Genomic DNA, 15,126 nt, shown 5'->3' on the forward strand with positions numbered 1-15,126 from the left:
AACAAAATTAGGCCGAATGCCAATCAAAATTTTCTCCGTCGGTGGGTTGGTCGGAGCATTGAATTTGTACGTTCAGGGGGTTTGGAGCAGAAACCCACAGAAAAAAAAACTGTAAAGCTTACTCATCCACAGTTAAGACAGTTACGGATCAATTTTAACTAAGAGGTTGAAAGACGAAGCCGCCCTCCACCCTCTCAAACTCTGCCCCATAATACAGTTCACTTGACCTACTTATAGTGTAGTGATCCCTTGTGCATTTCAACTCAGTGTTCCTTTTTTATATTTCTTAAATGCCATTCTTACCAGACTAAAATTTCTCTTCCCAGAATAGCATTAGAACACTCAGAGGTGCCGTCCCAACACCATAGTCACTGTTTCAAAGTCACAGGCATCATTTGACCCATTAACTCGCAACTCGCAAAATTGTATGTTTAAACCAGAGCTGGGCGAGTCTCATGAGAAAAAGACTACTGTTCTCTATTTTCATAATGTACTGGCAGTGGACATCTGACACTAAGAGTGCTATGAACAAGGGGATCAAAGTGAGACCAGGGTGTGCATCACCTGTCCTTGGACACTAAAAGATGACAAATTAGAAATGTAGACGACAGTCACTACATGTTGTCTAAGACAAAATAGATACTGTGTGACAATGCAGCACGAATATGTTCAATGACAACTCAAGGAATCAAAATGCAATAAATTGACACCTGCTTTATAAAAATGATTAGTTAAATGCACCCTTGTATAGGAACCTGGAAACATTGTTAGGGCAAACTAACATATTAGAACTAGACGGGAAAAAATGTTCAGCATAGTTAGTAGACTTACTCCATCTTTAAATGAGAGACTGTCACAAAACATTATTACCTTCTCATTGAATCATACGAAGGACAAACATGGCAAAGGAAAAGTCACCCACAGTTTTCAAAAATATTTATTGACATACATGATTCTTAATGGCATAAATGATTTAGCAATAATAACATAAATCAAATCTAAATGTTGGTGCTGTCAGGGTACGCAATGTGTGTACTCTGCGTACAGGCAAGGACGCCACTGTTCCAGTGTGAGTTTGATTGACAGCACATTTTGATATGTGCAGCCCATCAGCATATCCAAGAAAAACACATCAGCTATCTTAGCCAGAGTATAAATTTGGACAGTCGGAGTCAGAGTAACACAAACCGGCAGAGGCCAGTACCATTTCACGACAACAAAACCGTGAGACTGATGCGTAAACACAAGCTAGCATAAGAACTCTCTTGAGTTTATATTACTAGCAGTTTACAATGAAACTTGATAGATAGGAGGTAATACAGCCATACTGAGAATTAAGCCAAGTCTTACTGTGCGGTGCTGCGGTGAGCAAGTGACTGCACTGCGAGTTATGGCAGTGTGGAAAAAAAAGCTGCACAGCTGCCCAAGATGACATACAGTGCATTCAGGCCATTCATTTACTGATATGAAAGCTAAATAACACATGTTGTGCAGTAATGAATACGCAGCTACAGAGATTGAGGCATACGGTGTCCCCTCTTGGACAAGGTGAGACAAATGTTTTGAAACTTGAACTAGGGCTGAAATCCCCAAACAGATCCAAGCACGAATTGTTCTTTTGGCAAGATGAAAAGTTTAAGTTGGGTAAATGGATACACACAAGATGGCTATTGATATAGGACGATGGAAGCATCTGAAGAACCTGTGCTAGAAAAAAAATCCAATGAAAACTTCGGATCGAGTATCTGTTTCATACTGTATGTCACCCATCAGACAACATCAATGTTAAATGTCTTTTTGAAAACCTGATTAAGATGACCATTCCTATTAATGATTTGACCGTTGATGAAATTGTTACATCAGTGCATGCGCTCTATACCCCAAACCCATTGCTAAGTTTGACAGTAATTTGTGGTCATCAATAAGCTGATTGTGGTACATCCTAGTTGTAGAGTGGGCATGTTTGGCTAGAAACTCTATCAATGGGGTCCAAAGGTTTCTAGCTCCAAAAGGTAGGCCTACATAAAAGTAGAGAAAAAGTAATGATACAACTCCAGTGGTTTAATCTTAGTCTTCTGAGGTGATACAATCACTTTGTATGATGAAAACAGGTACATGTAAGGGGTTATTGACTCTTTAATTGAACATTTACTCTTAAATATCTGAACTAATCTAGCTAATACTTTAAACTTGGCATTGTGTACAATGGATGTTGTTGGCACTTATAACAAATTGTTTGTGAACTTTCTTCCTTTGTGTTCAACAGAAGAAATATTCATACAGGTTTGGAACATCTTGGGGGTGAGTAAATGATGACAGAATGTTCATTTTTGGGTGAACTATCCCTTTAAATACTGTATCTTCTTTTGTGTCCCACAGGAGGAAATAAAAACAAGTTTAAAACAGAATGAAGGTGGATAAATATACTGTATGTATATGGATAGAGAGAAGATCAGTTTGTATGTTGTTTATAATACTTGATTTTTGAATTACAGAGAGTTCCAAAGAGAGCGAGAGATGGACACATATAAACACAGAGTGAGAGTTAGTTCAGTGTGACGTCACAACACCCATTCACAGCAGGGGAGCCTTGAGCAGCCCCCTCCATCCAGCCAGAACACTTTGTCCCAGGACATTTGGGGGTGGTTTGCAACCCCTTGGTCCTCAGTTCTAGTATCAGTTTGCCTGCCATACACTCTACATGACACGTGCCCAAAGGACAGGTAACATATGAGCTGTGCTCAGGGCTAGTGTAGTAGTCTGAAGCTCATGTGCATACAGTACACATACAACCTATGTATGCTTTTCTAGTAGAAAAATGGAATTTTATATCAAATAAGAGAAGAACTGTCTTCACATGTCATTGCACAGTAGTAAAAAAGCTTGAGCTAATTGACTTTTAGTGCCTCAACACATATGTGCTGTTGTGATCTGCTTATAACGACATTGCACTACCAACAGTAAATAATGATTCTGAATATTATATTTTATAAGTCTTTTTAGTTATTGCTCCAACTGTCCAGTTTACAATAGTTTTATTTGAGCAAAAGCTTAACTAAAACAAAAATAATCTGAAACAGATGCTACCACAGATTAACCAAAAGTATTCATTCCGTTAATGGCACAGCTACCGCCACAAAGGGTAATATAAACAACATTAAATCAAATTGTACTATGGTGTTTAATCTATATTAAAGGGGTCCTATTATGCTTTTTTACATGTTCAACTTTATTTAGTGTGTAATGTTGCTGTTTGAGAATAAAAAAGGTCTGCAAAGTTACAAAGCACAAAACCCCTCCAGCGGAAATTAATCTATATCAGTAACACAATTTTCCTCATTTAAATAATTTCACACCCAGAGTATAAGCAAAATAAAGGGGCGGGGTCTGGTTGAGTTAATTACTTTGTTGAAACTGGCGGTTATGGTAAGGGGCAGGAAATTTCCCAAACACGCTCAAAGCGCTTGACCACTCACAAGACACTGCTCCAGCCGACCAATCAGAGCACATTGTGCTTTTCAGAAGGAGGGGCTTTATAGAGACAGGGACTAAACAATCCGTCACTAACAGACTGGGAAGAGAGGTGCTGGAACAAAAGTCAGATATGAGGAAAAAAAATATTTTAAAGAAATATATATATATATATATATTATTATTTTTTATTTTTATTTTATTTTTTTTACTTTAAAGCATGAAAACTCACAAGTAGAGTCCAAAAACAAATTCAAGACTTTAAAAAAAGGGAATAAAAGGTCTTTAAGGAAATAAGCCATTTAATTGTTATTGATTGCCTGAAACAAAACTCTTGAGAACTCTTGGACTCTTTCAAATATTCACAGCCCCCAACCGGACAAACTATAGACAATGCAGTGACTAGTTGATTCTGAGGAGAGCTAATTATATCAGCCAAGTAACTAGTAACAAAACCTCCTAGTGGACTAATACAAACCTGTGTGCTCTGACTAAAATAATAAAATGAAAACTGCATATAAAATAAAAACTGAATAAAAACTGCATAAAGCCAGCCATTCAGACTGAACCTTTTGATTTTTTGCCAGCTGTAACCTAACCATTTCATTACACATTACAGATAGCATACAAAACATAAGGCAAAATTATGCTACAATGCATTACTGTCAGGAAACATACACTGAGCAGGATGGTAAGTGGATCCAAATAAAAACGTTATTTGACACACAGCAGGTGCAGGAAGAGCAGGTGGGTAATAAATACATGAAATAGTTTGCGGGTGGTAATGAAATTTCTTTTTCTTACAGATGGCTGATGGAGAGCTGACAGATGAAGCACACACCTCTATCGACTGGCATTGGAGCATTGAGTAGGTAAGTATTGCAGATGCAGGGGTGATTGTAGGGTCAGTTTTAGGGGTGCTGTGCACCCAATGAGCCCCACTGCCACCACTAACCCTCTTTTCACACAAAACCAAAAAATATGTCTATTGAAAAACTATTGAAAAATTACTTTATCATTTTAACATTGGTTTAACTAACTCCAAAATCCAGATTTTTTTTTTCTTCTTTTTTTGAGACCTTTTTCAGAACACCAGCTTAATTGTGAGAGTTCACACAGACATCCCAAAATTGAGCCCTGGTATTGTAGCCACATCAGCCCACATTACCCCCCACAGCCATGTGCATTTAAATGTGAGGTAGTTAGGGGGGTTCAGGGGCATGCTCCCCTGAGAATATTTTGATTTCTCTGACCTACATATGTGCAATTTAAGACTTTTGAAGGCCAAAAAAAATGGATAATAAATAGCTTTAAAACCATGTCAGTGTGCATTAGATTATTTGTCAATACTTGCTCTCTCATCTTAATCTTAATTTTTTTCTCAGTCTCCTTATCCTGCCGTATGTCTTCCCCACCTAAAGCTGAACTTTGACTGATAGTCTTTTCATTTTCGTCTGTCAGTGAAGAAAGTAAACATAGGCTAAACTGATGAGTTTTATGAAGCATTTTAGATAAATGATCTAATTTTAGATAAATTTAGATAAATTAATTTACTCAAGGCTACCAGGTCAGTATTGCCAATAGGAACCTTCTACAAGCTTTGGAATTTGAAAAGTAATTTTAAATAATACAAATTATAGGCTACGTTTAACGCAGTTAGTGGAATTGGCAGACGTTCCCTTAGGCATGCGTTGTGGGAACGCGTCAAAGCATTCTCAGGTATAAATATTCAGCATTAATATTCAGTTCACACATCAACAGAGTGTGTGTGAGAGTAATGCTAGGAGGAGTTCGGGAGTTAAGCCTGGTTCAGGTTAAATCTTCTGTGTGTGAGGAATGAATAAATAAATACAGCAAAAGAAAAACATTAAACTTTTCGCTACTTCTCTCTCCGTTTATGACTATTGATGAGTCACCCAGGTCCTGTGCTACTCCACAGCGGCGGCGACCCGCTGGACTAAAATAGTCCGAAAATAAACACTTATTATAGGTGTAATATAAACACTTATAAACAGCCTATTATAGGTGTACCATGGTGATTCAGGATACTGACTCCAGTACTCACTGATATGGTTTTGGAATCGGAACAACTATAGGTAACGTTAAAAGGAAAGAAGTGTGGGACAGTGTGTTTGGAGCAACTTAGTTGATTCACGTTTCACAACACTACATAACTGGATCTCACTCTGCGTGTGTTTCGAGCTGGATGACGGTCGTGCAGACTCGTGCTGAGCAGTGCAAGTACAGAGAAGTAGAAGAAGAGAAGAGGATGACACCATTAGCTAAGCGGGGCCAGGGATGTTTTCGTTTTATCCTTAACACATACATTTTAAACCACAAACTACGAAGTATGTTTTGGACATTATTTAAACTTGTCAAAGACGAACAAAATTTTTAGAATAACAACATTTCTTACTCCAAGTTTTAGGGGTGCTGAAGCACCCCTAAAAAGGGGCTAGCCTCGCCCATGAGCAGTCGAATACACACTTGGAAGCAGAATTAGAAACAAGAGGGAATAAACAAGGATTACGTCTTGGAATCTTCACATGGCACTTGGATTTGCATGGAGATCACTGAGTTGGGTCCGTGTCCTTATTCAAGGCCAGATAAAGACTGAACTAAGGTGTGTGCTTTGCTTTTAAGTGGTGACTGATGAGGTGAGCGACGAGTGACAGGTGCTGGTGATTAGTACTCCGGTGACAGGGATGTTTGTATGGTGGTAGAGAGCCTGGTGATCCAGTGACTGTGGGAGTTGGCCAGGATTTGATTGCAGCAACCTTCTCCTCCTCCATCTTGACACCTTATTGGCTGATCTGAAATCGAAGGAAGTGGACGGATCTTTGGTGGAAACTGCATTTCTCAGCTTTTAGGAAGAGGTGGTATCTGAGACTCTGGAGGACCTCCGAAACTTGCCTGTGATGTTTGGCTATGAGATCCAGCAGATCAGGATATCATCGATGTAAACAACCACAAAGTGGTTCAGGAAGTCCCGGAGCACCTCATTCATAAAATCCTGGAATACGGAGTTGACCAGGCCAAACGCATAACCATAGTGTCCTGTTGGTTTTAATGAAGGTGGTCTTGCACACGTCCCCCTCGGATGAGAATGTATGCACTTTGGAAAGTCCGGCTTGGTCCCGCGAAGCTGCTCCATAGCTGCTCGGATGAGGGGAAGTGAGTGTCTGAATTTAACTGTGATCTTGTTGAGTGACCGGTGATCAATGCAGGGCTACAAGCCTCGGTCCTTGTTGGCCACAAAGAAAAACGGGAAGCAGCAGGAGAAGTAGAAGGACAGATGTAACCCTGCTTTAGAGCCTCTTTGTACTCCTCCATGGCCTTTTGTTCTTGGATGTAGAGTGGATAGACTCATCTGCAGTGTACTGGCTTACCTGGTTCCAGGTCGATGGCACAGTCCCTTGATTAGTATGGTGGTAATTTGGAGGCTCATTTTGGTCAAAAGACGTCTGCAAAGGAGGCTGGGAAATCCACAGATTGCTGAGCGATAGGGGTCTCAATAGAGGTTGAGTTGACTGGAATCACTGAAAGTTGTCTTGGAAAAGAATGAGGGAGTTAACCCTCTGAGGTCTAAGGGGTTTTTGGGGTCCTGGAGGTGTTCTGACATGCTCTGACATTTGTGCTTTTTTCAGTTATTTATAAACATGTTAATGGCAAAGGTGTAAATTCACTCTATATAGCACAAACGGGGCTACCGTAATATGTGAGCAACATGTATGTACATGTTTGTATTTTTTTGAGAATAATGTTTATGCGTGGTAATTGAAAAAACTAAAACTTAAAGTGTCTGAAATAAGGCCACAAAACACATACTAAATATGTGTCCACAAGACTTTTGACTAATGAGTGTTGTTGCCTAGAATTTTTGCTTCAAAATGATCTGAAAATCATCCTCCCTAATCATTTACACAAAACAATACATTGATTTAAATTTTATAAGACACCTTTTGTTTGGAAAGGCAATATGCGTGGAGGCGTGTTCACACCTGAGAAGACAAAGGCCGGATAATGTGCCACATTCATAATGAGCTGCATATTAATTAGCCCTTTCACACAGGTGTCACAGGATCCCAAAGTATGCAAGGACAAAAGAAATTATCTATATATACATATTTTACAATTAGAAATTGTAACCAATTACAAATAGGTTACAATTACAACAACACTTACAATTTTAACAATATTTCAAGTGTATTTCTTTGTACAAAGTATACATTTTATCATACGTATTAAAAAAGGTAAGGATTAATTAGTTTGAATATTAGAACAAACACTATAATAACATCTTAGTTGATAATTCAATATACCTACTTTATTTTTGACAAAACATCATGCTATAGTATATTTAACTATGAGCAGAAATTGGTGAACAAAAGCGTACCTATTTAATGTGACAGTATAGTCTTTTTTTACAGTCAAAACTTTATAATCTATCCAAAACTAATCACAAAATCTCGTCTAAACATTCATATTTAGTCTTTGTTACAAAATTTGTAACATATTGTGTATGATATATTAGCATTTACATGTGAATTTGCAGTTTGCTTATACAGACATTTTATTTCAACATATTTCAGTCTATTTTTACTCATCTTAGTAGGCTATAGCAATATACTTTGGATGTGTTCATGTAAACATAACGTTTACTAATGTAGGTGCGAGAGTGAATGAACGGCACAGACACGCGCTGTATAACTGTAGTAAACAAAGCGCGCGCGCCTGTGCCGTTCATTCATCATTTAGCCTACACACAGACACGCAATTCATATTTAAACAGTCTTTTTGCGGTTTACAGTCAGACACTATTCAATATTGCGATCAGAACAAAGCACTTAAGAATAAATGACTTACTACATCAGCTGGATCCGTTGCTCCTTGAAATGAAACTACCATCACTTCTGGTACATTTTCCAGGGTTATTAGATAGTATTATTGCTCACAGCGTATGGATACGCTGTGTACACAGCTGTAGTAGGATACTGACTAAACATGATGTGTTTTATAATCCAGTTGGTGGGCGTTGGCATGTTTGAATGGCTTGCCTTAGATCATTTGGTTTGAATACCGCGCGCTCTCCGTGGGCGTGGCACATTAACGCGTAATCAGGTATAATGAGCTGGAAAGAAAAAGACTGACATCTCTCTCTTTACATACAGATTACATAAACTGAGAATATTTGTTTTTTTTAATATAAATTAATTCATTTAAAAGAAGAGAGCTTCATTATGGAAAAACACTCGTGCCTGTATGACAAGTATTCGCGGAATTACAGTTAATTTTCGGACGCGTTTCAGAATGGACTTTAACTGACAGAGAGAAGGCAGAACGCGCATCATGTTTTTTTTTTCTTTATTTGGCGACAAGCACAACACTTTATTTTTATTGTGAGTATCCACAAAAAAATAGACACTTATCAGGATCTAATGATGTACAACACTTAAGATCAAAATCAACAGAGTATTTTGAGTTTCTTTTGCACTGATAAGAAAAAGAGCGAGACGCCGACCTCAGAGGGTTAAGGAAAACATTCAGGGAAACATTGTTGGCCTTTTTGAAGAACGTCACCTGTTCTCCAAGGTAGCACCGGTTGATGTTGAATGAGCCATTGGCGTCCTAGGATCACACTGGTGATTCTGGTGGAATCCTCCAGAACCAGAGGTGCAAAAGACTCTTCATGCAGGCAGCCCACTCGTTGAATCACAGGTTGATAGCGAATGCAACCTCGGCCCAGGACTCTTCCAGTCACTGACTATATCTTGTACAGGGTTTTAGTTGTAACTTTCTGGAGTTGTAGCTGCCTGCAAAGGTTTCCAGAGATTGAGTTATTGGCTGACCCAGAGTCAAGGAGGACAGTAACTGTAACTCGTAACTGAAATCACCAAGGGACTTGGTGGACGGATGGGACGAGCAGCAATCAAATGCCCACTTGCCCCACAGTATAGACAAAGATTCTGAGTCACCCGACAGAGTCTTTTAGTTGGAGATAAACGAGTACTGTCGACTTGCATGGGTTCTATCTCTGGTTCTGAGGAGTTGGTTCTGGTTGGCGATAGGAAGTGGAGGAATGCAAGGAATGATACTGATCTAGACAGTTGTGCATTCACAGACTACGTTTACATGTGCACCAATAATGCGATTATTTCTAATAATCAGAGTAAGGTCTTAATCGCAGTAATGCTTTCTGTACACCTAAAGACTTTGAAAAGATTTAGAAAAGACTTTATAAGATTATCAGCTCACATCTAAAGACTTCACAGTTCACAGTTTTTAGTCTCAGACTAAAGACTTGCGATAATATCAAACATGTTTGATATGAAAGACTAGAGAAAGACTGGCATAAATCGGGTCGTCGACTGCAGATTATCACCTCACATTTAACGATCGAGACGACGGGAGCCCGCCGAGACTCCAGTAAGACTCCTAAAGACTGCCGGTCTTTAGTCTGGGACTGTGAAAATCCTTTGGTGTACGCCCGGCATAAGATGTTTACATGACATGAGCAGAACTCTTATCTCCAGTTTATATGCAATTTTCACTATGCATATCTGAGTGTGGTATCACTATACTTATTAGCAAATACAGAATGCATGTTAACCTACTAACATCAAACTCAAAATACATTTTTATGGATGTTCTGGATATTATTCAACGACATGATGAACATAGTAATGCCAGGTTTTCCTGCGCCATCTGGATGAAGATACGGAGCAGAGACTTTGTAGGGAGTTGTGTTGACAGAGTTTAGCAATTTGGAGAAGAGAAAAACTTCAGAATAATGTCACTGAGTTCATTCATGAAGTTGTTTGAACAAAACACTGAATCCGTATAGAAGCGAGCACATGTGCACTTTGGTCAGAGCGGTAATAATGCGATAAAGGTTTTTACTTGCCTGCTTATTGCGATTAAAATTGGCGTACGCCACATAGTTTAATGCCATTATAATCACATTATGAGGGTGCATGTAAAGGAGAGGTGTCAAGTCCAGGTTCAGAAAGTAATATTCCTCCTCAGTATTTTGTTCCAATCACCTGGATTTGCTAATTAGCACAGTTTTTCAGCCAGGAGATAAAACTAATTAGTGAAATCAGCTGGCTGAGTTAATGGGTGGAGAAAACATATGGCAGGACTTTTACTTTCTGACCCCTGGAATTGACACCTCTGATGTACACCTCCAGTACCGGCAGGAATATGACTGAGGTGTCCTTGAGCAAGGCATCTAACCCCCAATCGCTCCCCGGGCGCCACTCAAGGCTGCCCGCTGCTCCAGGTGTGTGTATCCACGTTTGCAGTGTGTGTGTTCACTACTCACTACTCTGCTCCTAATGTGTGTGCACTTACTTGGATGGGTTAAATGCAGAGGTCAAATTCCAAGTATGGGTTACCATACTTGGCCATCACGTGTCACTTTCACTTTCACTGTGACTATAGATTTTGGATAGATTTGGATGAATCTTTGAAGTCCCACGTTGTCGTCATAAATGGAGAGCTGCAACCGCAACTATGGATTTAATCCTTGGGGATACGTAGTTAGTAGTGCTCTTTCATTCCATCCACTTCAGGCAGCAAGTGTTCTAAATGTCAGAGCATAATCAGAGATGGAGCTATTACCCTGGTGAAGATGATACAATTGGTCACAGACGGTGAAGGCACTCACTGAACGGCCAAACACCTGTTAGTGAATCAATAATTGAATAAATTGCTGAATGATTGCGTAACTGGTCCAGTCCTGTCAACAGGGAAAAAATTTAAGAAATTGCAGACCGTTCAGTGGGAAATCGTTGCAGTAGCATCTCTGGGTGCTTTCACACTGGCAGTTTAGTTTGGAACGGGGCATGGTTCGCATAAAAAATCGCTAATGTGAACGTTGTCATGGGACCCGGGTGCGCACTGGGGTACCGAACCCGAGACTACCTGGAAGAGATGGTCTGAGTTCGGTTGCTCCCGAACCGTGGCACGGTTCGCGTGAATGTGTAAGCAGCACGGACTCGGGTGCGCACTTGTTCAGGAAGTAAAGTAACCTGCGCATGCGTGACACTGTCGATATCATTATTTCCGTTATTTCCTCAACAACATATGATACGAGAACCATGAGTGGAAGGGGAACGTTGCGGGACACAGAAGAGGTGAGGTGCCTCATTCAAATATGGGGAGAAGAAAACATACAGGAGAAGCTAGACAAAACGTACAAAAATTCAGACATTTTTGCATTGCAGAGAGCCAAGTTAAAAGAGTTTGAATTTCACAGAACTAGAATTTCACAGAACTAGCGAGCAATGTCGTTTCAAACTGAAAAAGCTTCCTCAGGAATACCTCAAAATACCAGACGAGTTGCGTAAAACAGGCAGCTCAATTGATGCTAAAAAGAAGTTCATGTGGTTTGACGAAGTTGACGCAATTCTGGGTACAAAACCCACAAGTGACCCTCCTCATACACTACAATCCTATCGGGAAAGCACACCTGTCTCCCAGCAACACGCCACCCATTCTGTTGAAAGCATGGACAACGATAATTGTAGAAGTAGCAGTCACTACATGTCCTGTACATCTCTGTGTAAATTGGAGCGACCAGATACAGGTAGGGCCTTTTCTTTACAGTAGTATTGTATTCCTTAACGTCAATAATAAACTGTGTGTGTGTGTGTATTTGATAGCATTAAGATGACATTATGTAGTCTCTCTCTCTCTCTCGCTCTCTATCTATATATAGGGATGTCTAGATAATGTCCTATTCATGCTATCAAATGCAAGGTTAAAGTAGCCTATAGGCCCTGTAAATTATTAGGGTTAGATTAATGTGAAACATAGCATTACATTACTGTTAAAGTTTTGTCTTTACTTTGGATCAATTTAATGCATCCTTTCTGAATAAATATATATACCCCCCACACACAACCACACACAAAAATGTTACTCGGCCAAAACTTTCTTCTACAATGTTGCTAAAGCTTTATATTTCAAATAAATGCTGTTCTTTTTAACTTTCTATTTTCTAGGTCTTCTATCAGGAACATACACTGAACAGGGTGGTACTGTAAGTGAATCCAAATAAAAAACTTTTTGACACACAGCGGGTGCAGGAAGAGCAGGTGAGTAATAAATAAATGAAATAGTTTGTGGGTGATGATGTGATGACAATGGAAGTCCGTTTTCTTACAGATGGCTGATAGAGAGCTGACAGATGAAGCACGCAACTCAGTCAACTGGCATCGGAGCATTGAGTAGGTAAGTATAGCAGGCGAATACACATTTGGATGCAGAGTTAGAAACGATAGGGAATAAACAAAAGGATTACGTCTTGGAATCTTAAAATGACACTTAGATTTGCATGAGTTGGGTCAGATAAATACTGAACTGAGGTGTGTGCTTATAAGTGGTGACTGATGAGATGCGTAACGATTGACAGGTGCTGGTGAGTAGTACTCCGGTGACAGGGATCATTGTATGATATCGAGAGAACCTGGAAAACGCATGACAATTACATTGCACAATGTTTGTATAAACATTTTGTAGCACATTCCATTGGCAAAATTATTAGAATATAACGAATCCCTCTAGACAACTCTCGATGTAATTGTCAGCTTAAGCCTGTTTCTCTAGAGATCTAAATCTACTTAAGATGTACTGTATAGCTTTGTTGCATTACTCATCTTGTAAGTTGCTTTGGATAAAATCATCTGTTAACTGAATAAATGTAAATGTAAAACCCCTTTTGTTTACTATAAAAACCATACAGTGGAATGTTGCATCTGTGACTCAGCAGTTATAAATAAATAAATTGGGGGATGGATGGTGCAACTGTTTGTGACCATCAGAATAGGTGACTATTTCAAATTCAGCCTCATGACAATATAGGGTGGCCATCCCATTTATCCTAGTTGCAGACAATGAACATACCAACTGTATGACAGCACTAAATCACCTGACACTACATAGCTCAGCCTCCCTTTGGTGGCCCTGGTAGAAAAAAAAATAATGGCATTCGCCATGCAAGCTAAATACGACAACTCAACAAAATGATCTCGTAACAAACAGATAAATAAATTTAAACTAATCAAACGCTGATCATATAGCCACAATAAGTGGCAAATAAAACATTTGGAAAAGCACAGTTTGCAACTCCACTTTTCGTGTAAGTAAGGTACATTTAAGAAATTTACTTAAACTTGACTTGAGGCAAAGAAAGTCTTAATTTGTTCTGTAACTGTTTACAGATTGAGCCTGATGTGAACTGATGAATCTGCTTGCAATAAAGGTGCTAACAAATGGATGATCAGATACTCAGATCTCAAGGATCAATGGATTATATATGACTCCAGTTCATAGTCATATGAAACGAGAGACTTTTCTGACCTCACCACATGGCATTTGTCAACACGTTGTAAAGCTATGTGTCTAAAGCAAGTCTTAAAGTTATGTGACTCACTGCATCAGGTGCTGACAACTTCTTTGCGTCACTGCTGCTGAACTTCTCTCTGGGAAACAGGTGAATGAGTTTCTACGACTATTACACATCTAGTCTGTGATGAATTGACATGGTGTGCACTGCCAAATGCTTACATTGTTTCCAGATGCATGACTACACTTGATATGTTTAAATATAGCATTGTATAATTTAGAAAAGTGTCTTTTGCACTAACTTCTGTTAATAAATCAAATATTGTATAAATAATTATTAACTAATTATTTAGAAATGTTCAAGTCTGTACTTGAAAAATGAAAATCTTTGAATGTATTAAAATGTATTAAAAAATGTGTATGTCTGCACTCTCTGTTTATGCTCGTTCAAATATCACTGCATCCCACTGAACAAGCACAACGTGTTTTGAAGTACCTTTTTCATTTGCCCAATGGCACAATGTTTATAAATCATAGGTATGGACTACTTGAAAGGAACAAATCAGTTGCTATCTTGAGCAACCATTGAATCTGTAATTATACAGCTGGCAGGTTGAGTTCCTGTCCACCTGACGCTGAAAATTATTTGTTTAAGCAGCTGCAAATGCATCAGATAGAAAATTGAAGCTATAAAATGGACAGAAAATACAGTTGTTCAGCTGTTACAGTAAAGAAAACAAACAAAAAAACAAACATTTACCTGTTCGTTGATGGAAGAGGAGGATCTGGCTTTTCTCCGGTATGAGAGTAAGTCCCAGATTTTATGCCAAAGATACGATACCATAATACACACACTGCCAACAATCCAAGTTTCTCTGCCCTTGAAGAAACAATACATTGTCACTGACTACTTGTTATTTCTTCTCACTGTTATGTGGGTGTCTAGATAAGCACAGAACGTGGCTTTTGCAGTGTGAGGGCCTCCCTTAAATCAACGCCCCCTTTTTTCCCCTACCTTGTGTGATTACTGGAAGGACCAAGGGGACAAACCCATCTGTCTCTAGTGACACAAGAGTGACAGGTGGAGAGATAAGGCCATTTGAATTGGCTGCCCTCTTTTCACTCTCACTTAACATCCTTGTGATATCTAAACAACTGTTATGCAATGAGCTCATGCTTGACAAGGCAGCCAGTTCCCCTCTACTTGAGACACCAATGCTACAGTTAAGTGCACATGAAAAGATAAGCTTTAGGTGCATATGAGGCGTCATATCTAAGCTCCTTCAACAGAAACATATTTTTATC

The 15,126-nt window shown here is 39.2% G+C and overlaps 1 protein-coding gene across 1 annotated transcript in view; it reads right to left on the reverse strand.

Annotated features, from left to right (window-relative positions):
• mylk4a (myosin light chain kinase family, member 4a) overlaps positions 1–14,773 on the reverse strand; it is a 61,979-nt gene extending 47,206 nt beyond the window's left edge. The window contains exon 1 of the mRNA XM_077242058.1: positions 14,582–14,773. The gene's annotated coding sequence lies outside the window, so the exon portion shown is untranslated. The remainder of the gene's footprint in view (positions 1–14,581) is intronic.
• Positions 14,774–15,126: the final 353 nt, after the last annotated feature.

This window comes from Siphateles boraxobius, unplaced genomic scaffold (assembly GCF_051911475.1).
Source record: "Siphateles boraxobius isolate OS27281-9 unplaced genomic scaffold, OSU_SipBor_1 25, whole genome shotgun sequence".
NCBI lineage: Eukaryota > Metazoa > Chordata > Actinopteri > Cypriniformes > Leuciscidae > Siphateles > Siphateles boraxobius.